This window comes from Ceratotherium simum, chromosome 16 (genome assembly GCF_057802395.1).
Source record: "Ceratotherium simum simum isolate JZ-2026a chromosome 16, ASM5780239v1, whole genome shotgun sequence".
NCBI classification, from domain to species: Eukaryota; Metazoa; Chordata; class Mammalia; order Perissodactyla; family Rhinocerotidae; genus Ceratotherium; species Ceratotherium simum.
In genome coordinates, this window is record NC_141915.1 from 17,664,516 (window position 1) to 17,684,353 (window position 19,838).

At 44.4% G+C, this 19,838-nt stretch overlaps 1 protein-coding gene across 2 annotated transcripts in view; it reads left to right on the plus strand.

Moving 5' to 3' along the window:
• Window positions 1-2,980: 2,980 nt before the first annotated feature.
• Window positions 2,981-19,838, plus strand: part of SLC6A4 (solute carrier family 6 member 4) — a 41,223-nt gene continuing 24,365 nt past the window's right edge. For both annotated transcript variants that reach the window (XM_004433341.2, XM_087440684.1), the window contains exon 1: window positions 2,981-3,248. The gene's annotated coding sequence lies outside the window, so the exon portion shown is untranslated. The remainder of the gene's footprint in view (window positions 3,249-19,838) is intronic.

The following is a 19,838-nucleotide window of genomic DNA, read 5'->3' on the forward strand; positions in this document are numbered from 1 at the left end:
GCCCAGGAAGTGGGTCTCCTTGGTGGTGGTGTTGGTGTCTATGTGTGTGTGTGGGGGGGGTGATGGGGAGGGGTTATAAGCATTTAAATGTGCTCTTTACCTCTCAAAGCAAAAGACTGTGTTTATTCTGCAGCCTCCCAGCAGACCCAAGGTCCACTATTTCTGGGCTAGAGCTAGTGGAACAAAGAGAAATTAGTGCTGAACCATGATGGCCCAGCATGTCTCTTCACCCAGGCTCACAGCATCTCTGACAGCGCCATTGCTTTCCCCACATGCCAGCCACTCACCAAGCTTCACACGTTCTCCTGGTTTCTGACTTCCACATCTTCCCTGTTTGCATGGTGCCTCACACCTGCCTCACGTTCTAAGGAACCTGTCTGCCTCCAGCACCCCCACTCCCCCGCGGTACCTCCAACACATGTTGGGCACGCCATTGGATCCTTCCCTGAATCCCTGCTTTCCTCATGCCTCTCCCCTGAAGGCTCCCTCCTGCCCTGCCTGCTCAGCACAGCCCTTCCCCCAGCTCCTGAGGGCAGAGGGGGTGTCTTCCTCGGTGCCTGGAGGGAGGAGGTGCTCAAGTCAGGAAGGAGCTGCGATGGAGGTGGACACCTGGGAAGGTGCAGCTGCCCTTTCTTGGGCAGCAGATGGTGACGTCTGTCCACTCACTCTGATTTGGAGGCGAGGAGGGGCCCCACAGGCTGTGGGAATTGAGTGTCAGAACTGAGGGCTTTTGCAAAGGAGGGAGTCAGCTGCTGGAGAGACGGGGCAGTCGTGGTGATGAGAATGGGAAGCAAGACAGGGAAGGGTTAGCTTTAGGGAGGAGACAGAGACTGGATTTGTTGGGGTGAAGGTGGGGCAGCTGAGGCTAAGTGGTCTCTGTGGGATGGCACCCACAGGGGCAAGATGAGGAGAAAGCACATGTGTAGAGAGAGGATGGACCATCTGGGACAATTTTGTGTGCACTGTGCAAGGGAGAAAGTGAGGAACGAGAGACGGGTACAGTCTGTGTAAGTCTAATGTCTTTCTCTGGTAGCGCCCCTCAGCCAGGGAGCAAGAGGGGAGAAGACTGGCCTGGGGTGGGTGGTTCAAGCCGAAGAGAGGAGGGTCGGAAGTGGCCCCGGGAGGAGACGGCTCTGATGTTGATGCCAGTGTCAGCCCCTTCACTCCCCACGGCTAGGCGGGGCCCACCGTTATTACGATCCCTGTTTTAGACAAGGGACACGAAGGCCAGAGGTTGAGGTTAAGGAACAAGGCCACACAACAATACAGGGTCAGAGCTGGGACTTAACCCCCATCCCTGGGACTCCCACTCTCCAGGCCAGCACCAGCACCAAAGAAGCAGTAGCAAAAGGGTGGCTGGGAATGGGTATTAGGGTCTAGAAAGAAGGCCAGGAGTGGTAGGGTCAACAGGTTCGTGAGACTGTGGAATGGTGTGAAAAAGTCACATTGAGCCTACGTGGATGACTGTTTGTGTGGAGACAAGAGCCTTAGCCAAGGGCGAAAGTCACCCCACTGCCTCAAGTCACCCCACTGCCTCTCCAAGCCTTTGGTCCCCCTCCTAGTCCCTTCCTCTCTCGTTCTGCACTGTCCCCTCCTCGGAACCGCACCTTACGTTCGTGTAGCCCCTTGTTTATACTTACACATTAGTTTACCAGGCCCAAGTGGAACCTGGGATGCAGCTGACAATTTGTTCATCTAAAAGGAGGAGCCGCCCAGGTGGGCCCTGCCACCTGGGATTTGGCCAGAGATGAAATTCCCAAACTTGCCCAGGATTCACGAGCCTGGCTTTGTGGCCCGGAGTACCAGTGAGCTCACCAGAGCAGCCCCGGTGCTCTCGGAAGCACACCCCACTCTCCTTGCAGTCACCACCCTGATGTCTAGGTGGCACCAAAACCTCACACTGATTCCTCCCAGGTTGGGGCACCGCCCGTGCCCAGGGACAGAGTTGTTCCAACTGTCTCTCCAGACGCCTGCTCAGCTCAGCCGGGTGCCTGCTCCGCTTTCTGGGTTCAGTTCGTCCAAGTACAAAGGGCTGCAAACTCGTAATTCCCTTCTGCCTTCTACTCTGCTAGGTCCCTGGCCTCCTCTGGGGAGAGGTAGTGGGTTAGTTAGCCCACACCCTCTCTTCTCTGCCTCAGGGACATCTCAAAGCAAGTACTGCATCTGTTTTTTTCAAATGTAAAAAATAATTTTACTGAAAAGATAATATAATAACATTAAATTCATTTTTACACTTTTTTTAAAAAAAATTATCCAAGCAATATTCACATGGTTCAAAATAACAGGCTCCTCTTGAACCTCTTCAGATAATTAAAATATTGTAGTAACTCATCCACTTGCCCAACACAACAGGCATATCACCATCCATACTATCTGTTCTGACACTGCTTTGAACTGTGGCTGGTTAACAAAACCAGAAAGAATTCTTCATTCATTCATTCTTTCTGCAAATATTTACTGGCAGCCCCTAGTCTGGGCATCCTTGAGCACTGCTGAAGGCCCTGGGGATGGCCAGGAATGAGACAAGGTCCCTTCTGGCTGAGTTCAGATGCCAGCAGTGGAGCCAGATGAACTCACGGAATGCCAGGTGCTGTTAGGTCCTAGGAAGAAAAACAGAGCAAGATTCGGGATGCGGGTGATGGGGAGGTGTCCGTGGTCAAGAAAGATCACTCTGAGGAAGTAACATTGAGCAGAAACCTAAATAAAATCTGGGGAGCAATTGGTAGGGGAGGAAATAGACCTGTCAGTTGTGGAGCAGTCCCCCCCGCGGGCAAGGTCAAAGAGCAGGAAAGTTAGGATTCTCCGCTCTGCTCGGCCTGCCGCCAGCCCCTCACCGCCCCGGGCTCCCTCGCTTCCTAGAGCACTGTCCCTCCCGGCGCGCAAGTGTCTGTGTATGTGGGAGGGTCCTTCACCTCCCCGGCCTGGCCCCCTGTCCCCGACCCCGCGCAGACCCACCTCCTCAACCCGCCCCGGGAGCGCGCCCGGGCGGCCACCCGCTGCCCGGGAGGAATGCCGAGCCGCGGCCCCGGGGAAATGTGAAGTTTGTGCGACTCAAAGTGACGCAAAAATCCTTAAAGAGCTCTTCGGCGGCGGATATCTAGAGATCAGACCATGTGAGGGGCCGAGAGTACAAATACGGCCGCTTGGCGCCAGCTCCCGCACAGGCAGCGCCGCCCCCGGTGCCTCGAGGGCGCGAGGGTCCCCGCTTGGAGAGCCCCGGGACCAGCCTCCCCGCGGACTCCCGGCAGGTAGGTCCGCTTTCCTTCTTGCTTCGAATCCACACTTCTTTCCAGAACTTCATGCCACTCCACCTCACCAGGCACTGGCGAGGGCATGTGTGCGCCTGTGCGGTGGGCTCCCTGCTTTGCTGCTGCCCTCTCCGTAGGAACGAGTGTGGACAGCAGACGGGCCAGAGGGAAAAGGTGAACGTGGAGTGGATGAGGGGGCTGTGGAGGGCTCCTTTGTCTGTTGCATGGACGGGCTTTGTGATGTCTTGAGTACCGGAGGAAGACCCTGTAAAGATGGTCTTAAGCAAAGTGCTGTCTTGCGCTTTGGGAAAAGTTGCTTTAGTTTCAACCCATAGCTTATGTTTGATTTTTATTACTGCCATCACGTGCAAGTGGCTTTATGCAAAGGCATTTCTGCAGCGAGAGCTCTGGTTGACATAAATGCCCAAATATCTAGAGAAATCTCTGAATGACAGTTTTTTAAAGTGGGACGAATCTCCGTGCGCTTGGGTTGTTTTCACTGGCACAGCTGATCCACGCTCAGACGTCTCACAGGCCATTCAGAATTTATGTACAACTCAAACTTCAGTGAGCTGTTTTACACAGTTGTAGTGTGTAACCATCAGTTCCTTGAAAAATGTGTACATGCAAATTTGTTTTTGAAAAAGCTTTCTGTAGCTAAGGAACACTAAGGAGAGCATTTCCTTTTTCACTGGGTCTTTTGCGTATGGAATTCCTTTTACAGTTGGGGTTCTAAAGAATTTGAGAAGGGTAGATTTTCTAAGAGTCAGACATTACAAAGGCTTGTGTGTATGTATTTTTATGATCAATTTTGTCGAGAAAAATGAACCAGGTCAATGGATTATTTATGAGCCTGCTAGCTCTCATTGTAGTAAGACAAGATCAAATATTTAATGTGTTTTGCCATCAGTTCCATAGGAAAAATGTCTAGGAAAGCAACACTGGGATTTGTGTTTCATGAAAGGAGGGGCACCATGGGCAACATCAGTGTTTAGATTTTCAGGACTGGAGGGAAACACATAGCTTTGATTCTTTGTCTCATTACGTCCTTTTGTGTGGAGCTGCTGATGCCCAAAGGCTTCAGTTTTCTTCCCACAGCCTTGGGTGGGGTGGCTGCTTCCATCGAAGAGAGGCAGGTTCTTACCAGGCTCTTGCAAATTAAGCAAGCCGTTTTGAGCATGGGTTCTTCTTTTTTTCACTGAACCTGAATAAGAGCAGATCAAGACTGCTTCACAATTAATCAAAAGCCCCCTCAAAACTCTGGTGATCCATCTAGGACATTTCAGAGATGTAGTACCAGCACAGATATTCAAACCCATTTCTTTCAGTCTCTTAGCTTAAGAAATATATATACTAGGGGCGGGTGGTAACAAAATAACGTTGAAGTTTTAATGGAATCAGCAAAACCTCAGAAGTTCCTCTCTGGGGGATTTTTAGAGCTGTCTGAGCATTTTGATGAAACTTGGAGAGGCATGTCCAAGAGTTTCACAAATGGCTGAGGTGACTGTGGAGTGGAGGTGCCTGCCTGGAGGGGGTTGTCTCTTGCAGAAGGCTTGCAAAAACACCCTGGACGTCCTCCTCCAAGGAGAAACACAGGCAATTCCAGAAATTAAGCCAGTAAGTGGCAGTGCCTTCTCCTTCATACTCATCGAAATGGTATAATTTGAGAGAACAAAGGCAGGGCTGCCTGAAGTAGTTTATTTTAATTTGACTTAATGAATCAACAGGATATGGTCATGACTTGACTTTTTAAATAAAGATGCCTGGGCCGGCCCTGTGGCTTGGTGGTTGAGTGCCCGCGCTGCAATGCTGGCGGCCCGGGTTCGGATCCCGGGTGCGCATCGAGGCACCACTTCTCCGTCCATCCTGGGGCCGAGTCCCACATACAGCAACTAGAAGGATGTGCAGCTATGACATGCAACTATCTGCTGGGGCTTTGGGGGGAAAAAATAAAATAAAAGTAGCAATTCTGCTATAAATAAAGATGCCTGATGGCCAAAGGGAAAATTATGCAGTCATTTTTCTGTCAGTTTAAGAAGGTACCTCGGACCTTAGTTATTCCTGGTTGCAGATCAGCTCCTCTGTGTCTCACGGTCCTCAGCTCCAGGTGAGGGGGGGTGGGTGCTGCATAACATGATGTCCAAGTCCACTCCAACTCATTCTGTGACCGGGACCCTAACCTCTCTGCTTTGAGCCAACACGAGTTGAAATAATGGTACAAAATGCCTGAGGGCTGGAACTCTCTACCCAGATGTTGCCATTAAATCAGAGTCCTCTGGGGACGCCCCTGGGTTTCACTCTAAAGGGGCAGCTTTGCACACTGACATGCGCAAGTCAAGTTCTGCACCTCAAGCAAGTCCGGCCAACAGGGGCCAGGTTCCTCCCCAAATGCCCTTTGCAAGATGCCCAGGGTGTGGTGCAGTAGAAACGGCCCCCCAGGGCGTACAGTTTGGGCTGTGTCCAGTCACTAAGCTGTTGCCAGTTGGGGGCACTCCCCTGAGGTTTGTGGTGTTCCCTGGAACAACCTTGGGTGTGGAGTCAGAGGTCTGATAAAGCACCCCGTTTCTCCATTCCTGGGGCAAGTGATGCTGACTCAGCCTGCTCCTGTAGGGAATCAGTTTCTGGGCTTACCTGGGCAAAATAGCACCCTAAGGAAAGAAAACTGTCATCTTTCTAAGAGGGACCCAAGTGGAAAACTGATGAAACTAGCCTTTAAAAGAAACCTGGCATAAATGATTTTCCCTGGCAGAGGGGTGAACTGCTTTCTAGGGTGGGCATGAGACCCCTCCATCGGCCAACACAGTGGCCTTATTTCTGGTAGAGCTCATCATCCTGACTTGGGTCCACATTCAGAAATGATCTCTGAGTAATGTCTCTGCGCAGGAGGCGTTCCCTCCAGCCTGACCTTTGCAGCTCTTGGTGACTGGGAAGATGAATGGTTGTTTACTGAATGTCAACAAGTTTTTAAACCTGAGTGTTTTCCAAGCCCTGTGTCTAATGGGGTGACAAAATGAGTAGAGATAAGGCCATGTGAGGCAGTCTGACTGCCTTATTTTCTTCTTTCTTTTGGCTCCCCTGGAACCTGGCAGCAGCTCCCTCGCTACCACCCCAACTCTGGACCAAGGGTACTTGGTTAGTGGGTATTTAAGCCATAGGCTTTTTAAAGACAGGACCGGATAGGCCTCCATTAGCCCCAGAAACCCCTGGACTGCAGAGCGAGAGATGAACCCCAGCGATGTGGAGACATGGAGATGATGTCCCAGGGCAGCTTGGTGGCCAGGGTCCCCAGGCACTGACAAGTGGCTGATGGCATGGGGAAGGTCTCCTGGGACACTGAGGTCCAGTTCTTCATGTCATTATCTGAGGTAGAGAAAGACGAGGTAAGAGGGGGTTGCGACAAGGCCAAGTGGCAGATCTGGGAAAGCCAGTTTTGTGCTCTGGAGAATGCAGAGCTGGAGGCTGGTAGGTGAGCTGGGTGGGAGGGAGCAAGCCAGTGGGCCTTTGCCTTCTTGTGTTTTTGTGTGGTCTTTCTGGGCATATTCAAGGGAAAAGAACATTTTATTTCCTTTGTTAGTTACTGAGCTGCTGAATGAAAATAAAGTAAACTGAACTTTTTCCTCTAAGGGATTCCCTAGAATTAGGGAAGGACAGAGCTGGAAGGGCCTTGGAGGTGACCTGCTCCAAGTGGCCCAGTGGTTTGCTCAAACCCGCCCACGGAGCTTGAGGACACAGCTGGCCTAGAACTTGAGTCTCCTCTGCTTCTGTTCTTTACTCTCCCCTGGGTGTGTTGTTTTTAAACGCTAATCAAGTTAGCTGGCTCTTTCCCTTGTTTCAGAGGAAAGGAACTGGGGCAGGGAGGAGAGGGGAGGGAAGAGACTGGGGGAGAGAGGAGATATGCTATTCTGGGCGGCACCACGGCAGCAGGGCGGTTTGACTGACTGGAAGTTTCCCAGCTCATCTGGGGGCTAGAATTATTTTCCTCCCCTCAATTTTTTATTTTGAAAATTTTCAACTGAAAAGTCAGAGAAATGGTCCAGTGAACCCTCACTCAGATTCACCAGTTGTTAACATTTTGTCACATTTGTGCGTGTACTCTCTAATTATATGCATATCTAATTTTGGCATATGTAATATATATATAATTTGATACATTATATATGACATAATTAATATAATAATTATACAATTTATATTGTGGGAGATCAAGATTTGGCCACCCTGAAATCTATCTCTTTACCTTGGTTGTTTTCTCTAGGGACGTTTGACCTCCCCCACTAACTGCCTAAAGAATTTGACATGGTGGCTCCTTTCTGGAACAGATCTATCATGATGGCTATAAAGATAATGTAGGATGGAGATTACAATAGGAAAGGCACCAACAAGCCCCTCTTATCAGAAGTTCTGTCTCTCTGGCCACATTCTCTAGATGACCCTGCCAGGAGTTGCCAGACAATCATTTACATTTATAAGGTCTTCATTTATAAAGGTATCTCCCTCTCTGTTTTGAGAAGAGAGGGGGATGGCCTCATTTCTAGAGGCTTATCAATGTGGAAGTTGAGGCCTTAAAGCTACATAATAACCTTACTCTTGTTTACTGTGCTTTAGTGGTAATCTCCTGTAACTGACTCCCCCCACCCCCAACATCCTCCTTTGTCATTGGCTGAACATGGTATTTAAGAAGAAAATTTCTGCTACTGTGTTAAAAAACGCAGTGTCCCTGCTTTCTCCCATGTATACATGTTATTAAACTTGACGTTATTTTCTCCTGCTAACCTGTCTTGTTAATTATTTGCCCAGCCATAAGAACCTTAAAAAAAAGGGCAGAGGGAGAGTCTCCCTCTTGCCCCGACAGTTTTGGCGTAGTCGGCAGGATCCACACTGGCTGGCAAGTTGCCTTCTCTGGCTGGAAGACCTGCCTTCTCCCTGGACTACTGCAGATGATAAGATACGGGAACGCCTGACAAAAGCCGGCAAAAAGGTAAGACTTCTTACCATGTCAGCTTCCCGGAATCTCTATCTGCAGAGTCCAGCGGAAAGAAATGGTGAAAATTTTTTCTCTTTCTAAATTTAGATTGGCAGGAGAAAATATTTGGGAAACTAGTTTCTTGTGCTTTTAGTGACTCTTGGTTTAAATTTGGTAGAGTACTCTTGGTTTTGATCTTGATCCCTTTTCCTCCCAGAGTAGTCTCTGTCTTGTTCTGTGTCCTGAGAAAACTTGGCTTTGTGACCAGTGAGAATATTCTCCTTGGTCTCCACCATACGGAAGGTGCATTTACCAGGGTGCCCCTTGGTGGCCAGTCGAGTAGACTAGGGTTCCGAACTGTCTCTTTGTCAGGCTGTGCCAAGCTCTCAGGGGAGTTTGTCATAAAGGGCCCAGTCCATATGGGCTTTTGTCATCTTAACCTTCATTGCTTGTTAGTACTGGAAAAATCCCATTCCAGTATCGCCTGCCCAGTGTCACAGATTAGCGGGTCTGTGACTAGAGGCATCCCACACTATTGTGGGAGACCAGAGACACCATCCTTACCACCTGTGCAACGAAGGTCTTTACTTTCTCTGAATATCTTTGGGAGTGAATTCTGTGGATCATGGGGGCTACAGCATCTGCGCCCTCACCAGGGATGCCTCTTGCATCCATGGTAGATTTATTCTAAGCGTGGAAAGTTACCTCCGGGTCTTTCCTTAAAAAGGCTTATTGGTTCGAGTCACTATTGGAATAAATATACAAATGAAGATCCTACTCGTCAATGGCCAGACGACAGATCCTTTAAATTGGGAAAACTTCTAAATTGGGGGAAAAAAAAATGTTTTGAGAGCTCTCACATAATTATTTATTTGGTACCTAAGAAAAGGCCAGAAAAAAGAAGAGAAAAATTTGACTAGCCTTAAGACCTTGACTCAGGTTACAATTAAATTGAGAACATGTAAAAGTGTGAGTGTTGATAAGATTATAAAGGTTGAAATGTTTGAACTAATTTTATATAAAGAGGTTACATCAACTTTGCCTCAATATGTTTTAAAATATCTGACTGGGAATGCTTCCCTTCTCCAAAATTAGAAGACCAAGACCTACTGGTAAAAATCTTAATGATAACTATGTCTAAAGGTATAAGTGATGATGAAATTTACATAAAATTTTGTAGAAAAAAAACTGATGTTATTTCTATTACAGAACTGGTTAACAAAAATAGTAATTTAAATGATGGCTAATTTTATCTAATGTCTTATGAAGTCTTATAGGCAATCTAAATAGTTATTGGGAATAAGTAACTAAATAGTTGTAAAAAAGATAAATGTTGGGTGAACTTTAAACAATAATTATGTGTTATAGTGGTTACAGCTTCCAAACTCTTTTTGGTGACTTAAAACTTTAGAGTTTTGCTAAAATTTATGATAAAAATTCTCTGAGTATCATCATTTCCAAATAACATAAGATATTAGACATTGATTGCTAAATATACGTTTGTCTACTTTTGGCTTTTCATTACAGGAAAACTAAAAGGTGTTTTGGGTCTATTGGTAAACATGTGTTTTATTAAAAGATTGTACTATAAAGTAACATATTTCTAGAAGTTATGAAGTGTTCATAAACTTTCCAATCCACAAAATGCTAATATAAAAAAAAAAGTTTATAACTGCTTACTTAGTTTTTACTTAAAAGTCAAAGTCTTTAAGGGTTAAAATTTCTAATTAATATATGTGATTGAAGCTACTAAATATTAAGAAAAATATGTCTGTGTACAAAGAAAGTAAAATGTATAAAGAAGGTGCAAAGAATAGAAATATTTTGTTTGGTTAAAAAAAATAAATTTGTCCTCAAGTACTAGAAGGAAAAAAAAAGACATGGGACAAATTCTGAATATAAAAAAAAAGTTATAAAAGGTTTGTAAAAGAAAAATTCTGGAAAAAGAGTTTTTGTATGGTCAAGTTGGCTAAGATTAAAATGAATTTAATTAAGTAAATGAGTTTTAATAGCAAAAGTAAACTGGTACAAAATTAAAATTTGGTCTTCTGTCTCTTAAAAAGATAATTTTCTTAAACTTGATAAAGAGGTTATAAAAGATTTTTCTTTACCTTTGAGTAAATCTACCTAAAAGACAGAAAATCTATGTTTTGTTAAAATAATTTCCTGTGGTCAAAAGACTGAGGTCTCTCTATTAAGGCTTTTTAGACTGTTAATGCTCTATTTGCTTTGACTTTTTATATTTTTGACAAGCTCCCCAAAATTCATATCTTAAATAAAGTCTTTTTTTTACTTTTTTTCTTTGAAAATTTTCAAAGGGCCCTGAAACTTCTCAAAAAAATTTGCTCTCTGCCTATAAGGAGGAAGATACTAAACTTATTAAGCTTATTCAGTATGTTAAATTACATGGGAAACATTGTCAGACAAGTGATGATAAGCCTGCTTAGGTGGTATTATATAGGTAAATGTTATTGACATAGGTGTTTTAAAATTATATAACATTACTAAAATTCTGATCTGTCCTGGTTATCAGTCATAATTCTAGTTATTATTATTTTAAAGTGTTGTATGTCACAAAATTAACCAAATTTCTCTGTCAATTGCCATTTTGAGGTCTTGTTGTTTACAGACATTTCTTTGCTCTAATACTTTTACAAAATATTTCAACTTCAAAAAAATTCATAGAAAAGACTCTGACATTTACACTGAAGTACACGCTTCTGATAAACTTTCTGATCATAAAACTGAACTGGGTAAAAAATTACAAAAATCTGATGGAGAGACTGATAACTTCATAAAGCTACTAACAAAAAAATTGGGATCAAGAAAATTACACAAGACTAAATGAACTAATAAGGTTGATTATAATTTTTATGATTTTTCATTTGAAGTATTGCTGAATTTTTAATGTTTTATTTTTTCAGATTCAAAAAAAACTTTTTCTCTTTTCTCCCGAGATAACTATGACTTATAACAATTTAGTAAATGATACTTTTATAAGTAAAATAAAAATATTTATCTTTTTCTCTCCCTGATCCCTCCAAGATTTAAAAACTCTTAATAAATAAATATTGTTGTTTTCATGGCAATATAGTTATTTACATAAGTTCAGTAAAAATCTGTTTTCCTTATAACAGGACACAGTTAGAAACACTGGTTATATTACCAAGGTTGTGACTAAAACATCATATTTGCGATATAACCATACAGCTTTTGAAGAATAAAAATTAGACTTTATAGAATAAAGCCACGTAAAAATATTGGCCTGGTACCTTATGTTCCAAACAGCACTTACCAAAATAAATAAAAAATGTCACTTATCTGACAGATACAAAGAACCTCGAAATATTTGGGGGAACCTTAAAAGAGAAAAATTCACCCAAATCTGTAAATATTACAGGCAAAGTCTGATGACAAAATCCTTGGCTTGGGGCCGGCCCCGTGGCTTGGTGGTTAAGTGAGCGCGCTCCACTGCTGGCGACCCGGGTTCGGATCCCGGGCTCGCACCGACGCGCTGCTTCTCCGGCCATGCTGAGGCCGCGTCCCACATACAGCAACTAGAAGGATGTGCAGCTATGACACACAACTATCTACTGGGGCTTTGGGGGGAAAAAATAAATAAATAAAATCTTAACAAAAAAAAAAAAAAAAAAATCCTTGGCTTGGCTTTCCTGGCCTAGAGAGGCCTTTAAAGTTAAATCTGAGATTTCTTATAAAAAGTTCCAACAAAGCAGATTTAAAAGAGCCTATGTGATCAATTGCTATTCTTGCTGTACTTATATAAATAATTGGGCCAACTCTATTAGAACTAGACTTATTTTACAAACTAGTTAGTTTTAATTTGGCTATCTTTGATAAAAATAAGAGTGATTTTAGAAAAAAAAATTATATTTCAGTAAAAACTATAGTATACATTTGCGGATATTAGATCCTAGTTTTATTAATTGTCTTTTAAGGTTTTTATTATATATCTGTTGACTGGACTAGATCCTGATTTCTTCTAGTCTCCTGAAATATCTGGCTACAGATGTCCAAACTAACGTTTTTAATTTTTTTTCCATCATTTTCATTTAAAATCACTAAAAACTCAACCTGCCCTTTTTTCCTAAAGCCTTACAAACTAAAGCTGATGGACTTAATATAAACTTAAGAAATGACCTGACGACACCATCAGAGACATTTTAAACTACAAAAGATACTTTGCCGCTGACATCTAAAAATCTTCTTAACTGGCTGTTCTCTTATCTCAAACTCGTTTCTAATTTACTCTAACCATTAACCTTGTTTTTCTTTTTGTTTACATAGAAATATTTCCATTAAATACTTGATTGCTTACTTCCATAATATAGGGGTAACCTTGAGAGCCCACCTACATCACCACCTTCCAAAATAAACTTAATTAAACTGATCTATTATCAAGACAAAAAATGTGTTCAGTGAGATAAAACAGCCTACCAACTCAGCTTCTGGACTATAAAACTTCTTTAAGTTTCAAAAAGACTATAAAACTTTTAGTTTCAAAGGCGAGACTGTGGGAGATCAAGATTTGGCCACCCTAAAGTCTATCTCTTTACCTTGGTTGTTTTCTCTAGGGACATTTGACCTCCCCCACTAACTGCCTAAAAAATTTGACATGGTGGCTCCTTCCTAGAACAGATCTATCATGATGGCTATAAAGATAATATAAGATGGAGATTACAATAGGAAAGGCACCAACAAGCCCCTCTTATCAGAAGTTCTGTCTCTCTGGCCACATTCTCTAGATGACCCTGCGAGGAGTTGCCAGACAATCATTTACATTTATAAAAGAAATCTCCATTCATAAAGATATCTCCCTCTCTGTTTTAAAAAGAGAGGGGGATGGCCTCATTTCTAGAGGCTTGTTAATATGAAAGTTGAGGCCTTAAAACTACATAATAACCTTACTCTTATTTACTGTGCTTTAGTGGTAATCTCCTATAACTGACTCCCCCAACCCCCAAAATCCTCCTTTGTCATTGGCTAAACATGGTATTTAAGACAAAAATTTCTGCTATTGTGTTGAAAAACACAGTGTCCCTGCTTTCTCCCATATATACATGTTATTAAACTTGATATTATTTTCTCCTGCTAACCTGTCTTGTTAATTATTTGGCCAGCCATAAAAACCTTAAAAAAAAAGGGCAGAGGGAGATTCTCCCTCTTCCCCCGACAATATATACGTATAACTTTTTTGTTCAACCTTTAAGAATTGGCAGACATCCAAATACTTCACCCCTAAATTCTTCAGCACGTGTCTCCTGAAAACAAGGACATTCTCCTACATACCCAGAGCCCCATTATTATCACATTTTGGAAAGTTAACATTTATAAAATATTGTTACCGGCTATATAGCTCATATTCAAATTTCCCCTGCTATCTCAATGATGTCCTTTTTGGCTTAGAGGGTTACTTTTTGAGACTGTACACTCCTGGGGATAAGAAACTATCTCTTGCCCTCATCTCAGTGTCCCTGAGAACTAGATCAGGGCCGGCCCTGTGGCTTGGTGGTTAAGTGCGCGCGCTGCGATGCTGGTGGCCCGGGTTCGGATCCCGGGTGCGCATCGAGGCACCACTTCTCCGTCCATCCTGAGGCCGAGTCCCACATACAGCAACTAGAAGGATGTGCAGCTATGACATACAACTATCTACTGGGGCTTTGGGGGGAAAAAATAAAATAAATAAAATCTAAAAAAAAAAAAAGAAAGAACTAGATCAATACTGTGTAATGACGAACTGATTTTTCATGAATGTCCCCAAACTGTGAGTGTGACTCATTGTAAAGCCCATTTCAGAACTTCCTGACCTAAGAGTATAGGCACTGTCAAGCAACATTACCCAAGTCACAAACATCTTGTGGCAGAGGACGTGGCCACACGTGGCCTCCATGCCCCCTCTCCACGCTGCTGCTTGACCCCATCTCTCGTCCCTCACCTTGTTCTCCCCGCTTCCCTGCCCCACCCAGAGAAATAGGCCCGGTTTTCCCTTGCCTTTCGTCTTCACCACTCACATTTTATTTAATTCCACCTCAAATCCCTTTTCCTCCCATTCTCTCTTCCACCTTGCTCAGCTGCCACGGGTAAATCCACCCTCATTTCATAACCCCCTCTCCCTGGGTCTGGTTCTCTCTTTCTCTCCCCTCTCCCTCTCTTGGCTCCCTTGTGGGTCTAATCATGTCTGTTTCCCACGAAAGTAGTCTTGGTGATATACCAATATTAAGAAAAAGAAAATCTGTGTTTGGAAATGGTCCCACTTTTTTTATCTTGATTTCAATTTATTGCATAAATTGCATCATAACAACAATAAAGGAGTGTTTGAAGGTGTAAGTGACACTCCTAATCCTGCCTAATCGAACACATTACCTGTTTGAGTTTCCCAAGTCTCTTTCCTGGCCTTGTCCCCTTTGAAATGTATTACAGCAACAGAGTGAAAGCACTTTTGTTTTCTGCAAAAAATTGTAAGTCTTTGTGACGTTAAATGTAACAAGGGAATTCTGTCATCAACTTCTAAAGCTCTTTAAAGGTGCCTAAAAAGACACCTCACTAGAATCTATAAAATCCTCCCCACTTCCTTGTCCTTCTCTCCTGAAAAGGACATTTAGTTTTCCTCAAGAATAAGAAAGAATGTAAAATAATTAATTAAATAACTTCTGATCGGTTTCATTGTCACTCCTCTACCCCCTTTTGTAGTGCTTAACAATGCTGTGTTCGACAGCTTGTGTTTTGATGTTTTAGTATTTTACGGTTAAACTCGGATTTTGTAAGCTAGCTCAGGAGGCTAACCACTGTTTACAACATTTATTTCTGTGAGTAGAAAATGTATCGCAAGTTCCAACAAGCAAGCAACTCACAAATGAACGTTTGGAACACAGACTGTGGATGGGTGTGCCTGCCGGGACTTGTTTCAAGGTCTAAAAGCACAACCCGGACTCTTCTTTAATCCTAGACATGTCAGTCTTTTCCTGTCCATAGTCCGTTAAAATTATTGTTGTGACAGTCCTCCCTCCGCCCTCAAGATGCCCAGCAGATCTTCCTGATGGATGAGGAGTGAAGAGGGGCAGGGCCCCTGAGAATGGGACCCAGGGAAGAAAGAGGAGAGCCTCACCTGAGGCCCAAATCAGCCAGCACCGCAGCCGTGGTTCCCTGGGACCTGCACCCAGGAAACCCGAAGCAGACCCTCCGTGCTGGGAGCTGCGCAGTGCACACGCTGGTCAGCAAGTATTTGAGCACAGAGATGTATAAGCCATGGCCCCTGCTTCCAGGGGGATGCAAAGCAAATATACATAAAAGGATAACCAACAATACATGATAATCAATGGTGAATGAATGACAAAGGAGTAATTATACAGAATAGGGATCATCTTGGGCTGGGGTGGTGAGAGGAAGCTTCATGGAGAGGGTGGATAGAAACTTAAGCCAGGCCTCAGAGGATGCAGGATAATTAGAGGGAGCAGATGTTAGGGGTGGGGATGCACTGGGCATGCTCGGTGGCCCACCTGCCCCTGGTAACCTGGGGTGCTTCTTAAAAATGCAGCACGCCCATGGATCTCTTGAATTAAAATCTTGGGGAGAACAGCCCAGGAGTCTGCTGTTTACAAGTTTCGCAGTGACTCCAAGCCACAGATTGAGAGGAACAAGCATGAACCAGCGAGGGCCCATGGAAGGGGAGGGAGGCCCTCCTAAGTGGGCTCAAGCTGCCCACTTATTGTGTTGTGGGCTACAAATCAGTTAGCCTTGTGGGCCTCAGTTTCCCTGACTGGGTGTGAAGTAGAAAAGCAGAATGGGTTGCACATGTGTGGTGGCATAGTGGCCATCAACTCACTATAATTTCTTAATGCTTTCCACGTGCTAGACACTGAGTTAAGCATTTGTCATACTTCTGTTTAATTCCCACAACAGCCTTTAGGAAGTGGGAATTTTTTTGCTGAGGATTTGCCCTGAGCTAACATCTGTTGCCAATCTTCCTCTTTTTTCACTTGAGGAAGATTAGCCCTGAGCTAACATCTGTGCCAATCTTCCTCTACTTTGTATGTGGGACGCTGCCACAGCATGGCTGATGAGTGGTGTAGGTCCACGCCTGGGATCCAAACCTGCGAACCCCAACCACCAACACAGAGCACGCCGAACTTAACCACTATGCCATGGGGCCGGCTCCAGGAAGTGGGAATTTTAATGGTCTGCTTTTACACATGAGGAAATGGAAGGTCAGAGAGGTTAGGCGACCTGCCTAAAGTCATATAGCCAGTAAATAGTGGATCTGGAATTCCAGTGAGATCTGTGAGACAGGAGAGCTGTGGGTTGTGGACAAGCAGGAACTATTAAATGATGCCTCTGGAAGGTCATTATTAGTCCAGGCTTGGCTGTTTGTGTTCACGAGAGGAGTGAACTATATCTAGGCATCATGCCTATCTATGCCAAATCCATTTCTTTTTATAAAAGTCAAAATAAATAATCCATTGTACTTTTGCCCAGCCTCTGGTGTGATCTTGACCCCACGACAAATGGCTAATCCTCTAGATTTTACACTCTGTGTGGAGAGAAGCTCGAAGCTATCCTTTCCCAGGCAGGGAAAGTTCTGGACAGAGAGCCTTTTCCTTGCTCATGGTAACTGGCCCAAATAGCCCTGAGGATTTTAGCCTATTTAGTTCCTCTCCAAAAAATTAAAATCTGTCTCATACAAGAAATTCTTTGAATCAGAAGATGGCTGTGATAATGGAGTTCATTTCTATCCCCTTATGTCCGAAAAACAAGCAGATTTTCTCTACTCCCTCCATTCACGCGTGAAGTCTCTTTATTTTGTGTGAAAGGCAAGCCAGGAGTCCCTGTGGCTTACAACCTACGACACTGCACGCCTCAGGGAACACAGCAGTCCCTTCAACAGATGTAGATACGAACCACCACCTTACACTGTGGAGACTGCGAGCCAGAACTGACTAAAATCCAGCATCCTGTGACAGAAGTTGTGCAATAGCAACAAAGGAAGACTTTTAAAACCTGAGGGCAACTTTCGGAGCTAGAAATGTGAGGTACCTAAGCATGCTGCATCAAGTCAGCAGAAATCTCAGTTTACAGCAGGAGGGGCAACCGCACTTAGAAGCAGCACCAGCCTCGCCCTCCTTAAGCATACTGTTGTTTTTCCTACTGGTCGGATTTCTGGCCTTGTACTGTGAACTCCGTGATGGCAGGATTGTGTCTGTCTTGTCTCCAATAGCCCAGCACACAGCAGGCACACGGTATATCTTTGCTGAATTAGTTTTGATCCGTGGCAGAGGGTCGGGTTCAGTGTTGACAGCGTTAGCAGGCAGCAGAGCGCTGTAATTCCTATCATCCTCGGTAGGTGTCTTGGGAACTTTAGACTCCCTCTGAATAGAGAATGCAAATTGCCACTTGGCTCTGTGACCTATAATTAATCTTATCTCAGTGGTAAACCCATAATTCATGCTGATTTTTATTTTGTTCTTGAAAATGAAAATTGGAAAAAAAAAAAAAAAAGAAAATGAAAATTGAGTGTCCTGAGAAATGAACTCACTTTGATCTCGACACGTGAAGTCAAAGTACAAAATTTCTATAGTGTTTCTGCTTAATATGTGCTGATGGGCATGAAAGAGACACATAGGGTCCCAGGCGTTTGCAAAGGGCTGGGTGGTGTCACGACTAATCACTGTAATCACTTGTGTGTTCAGATACTGGTTCCCCTGACTACAGAGACAGAGTTGTGGAAAGAGGAGTGGAGATCTGATCAGGGGAAGTTTAAATAGAAGCAATCCTTTTTACCAGGGGGGAGGTGGAAGGAATGACTCCACTTCCCGGCTGAGAGGAAGCAGGCGTGTGAACAGCAAGTTGACTGTCAGCCCATCACCTGCACCGCTGTGCTGGCCCTCGTGTGCAGAGACGTGCGGGACGAGGCTCCTGCCTGTCAGGTTGTCGTCCACCAAGGAGCTGGGTTACGTGGCACCACCCACAGCCTGTCATCTGCTCAGCCTGGGACAACGGCACACATTTGGGTGCAAAGAAAGGCTTCTGGGGCTTTTTCTGGGCATGGAGAAGCTCAAAGGCTGCCTGAAGGAGATCACAGCTCTAATATTGACCTTGTTTGCAATCTTTCTACCCACCAGGATAAAAATATCTTTTAAAAAAGAAAGCTTTCAAGAGAGCATTCTTAGAAACCAACCTTCTTAACGACTCTTGTTTGTATATTCCTGGGCCAGCTAGCTCTCAACCACTGTTATCTGCTGGGCTCAGTAGAAAAAGCTGGTCCGTGCTCTGTAGAATCAGAAAAGGGGGAAAGGAGTCCAGGACCCACAAGCAGCATTCTGCAGGCGGAAGGGGCCCCAGGCTGGGCCATCTGCTCCTGGCCAATCCGATTAGTAACTGGGAGGAGTTTTCTTCTAATTGGGAAAGGTAGAGGAGTGAATTGAAGAAAAGGAAATGTCTCCTGTTTGGTGGCTTCGAGTGGCTGTAACTTACCTGTTTGCCCCCCAGGTTCTATGATCAGGGGTGGGAGCACAATAGGAGAACCCCAGAAAGCAGAGCTTGGTGGAGAGAGAACAGCCTCTGGGGAGAGGCAACCTGAAGTCATGAGTCGGCTGAGAGATGCTCTCAACAGGTTTTCTTACGACTTGGGCCATTTCAACCTGTTGATAAAATTAAAAAAGAAACAAAAGTGCTGGGGGATATTTCAGGACACAAGACCTTTGTAATGCTTAGAACAAAAATAGAGAACAATGTATTATTCTTCTAGGAGCTGCTCATGACAGTTGCCAAGAAATCAAGATCAGATGCCTTGGGGGCTGAACCCCTGAGGACCCTGAAGAACACACATTACCCCCAAAAATTCACCAACCCACACACGTTTTCCAGTTTCCCTGCAGAATGCCCCAAGGGAGAAAGTAAATGAAATCTAGAACAAATCACTTGACTCCTGCAGCAGGAAGGTGATGGCTAACTGTTGATCCCCCCTCCAGACCCAGTGCATTGCTCCGGAGATGGCCGATGTTCCCCTTCCAGAGAGGGGGATGCAGTTGTTCTTTGAGTTTCAATTTAAATGGGAGGAAAGTTGCAGTATTAAAGATAGGAAGAAGTTCCCACAGAAAATTTGGGGTAAAATTTTGAAGGTGGAGAAAAAAGATGAAAGGAAGGGGGCCTAGGTCGCAGGCAGGCTCTGTCAGTTGAGTGCCATCTGGCCACACATTGTAAAGCTCTTTATCTCTGCCATCTGGTCTTCAAGTTCTTCAGTGTTTCATGTGGAAATCATGTCGTTGATACAGGCCGGAGGAAGTGCACAGGCTTTCTTCAAACAATACAACCAGAGACCGCCAAGTTCAGGTTTAATTTAGCTGTGTATTTAAATGTATTGACAGTTCATCATCTCTCTCTCTCAAAAAAAAATAAACTTAAAAAAAATCCCTTGGCCTGGTAAATGGTTACTTATGGTGGAGGAGAAGATGTGTGGTTATTTAAAAATCCATCAAGGGCCGGCCCGGTGGCACAAGCAGTTAAGTGCGTGCGCTGCGGTGGCCTGGGGTTCGCCGGTTCAGATCCCCGGTGCGCACTGACACACCGCTTGTCAGCCATGCTGTGGCAATGTCCCATATAAAGTAGAGGAAGAT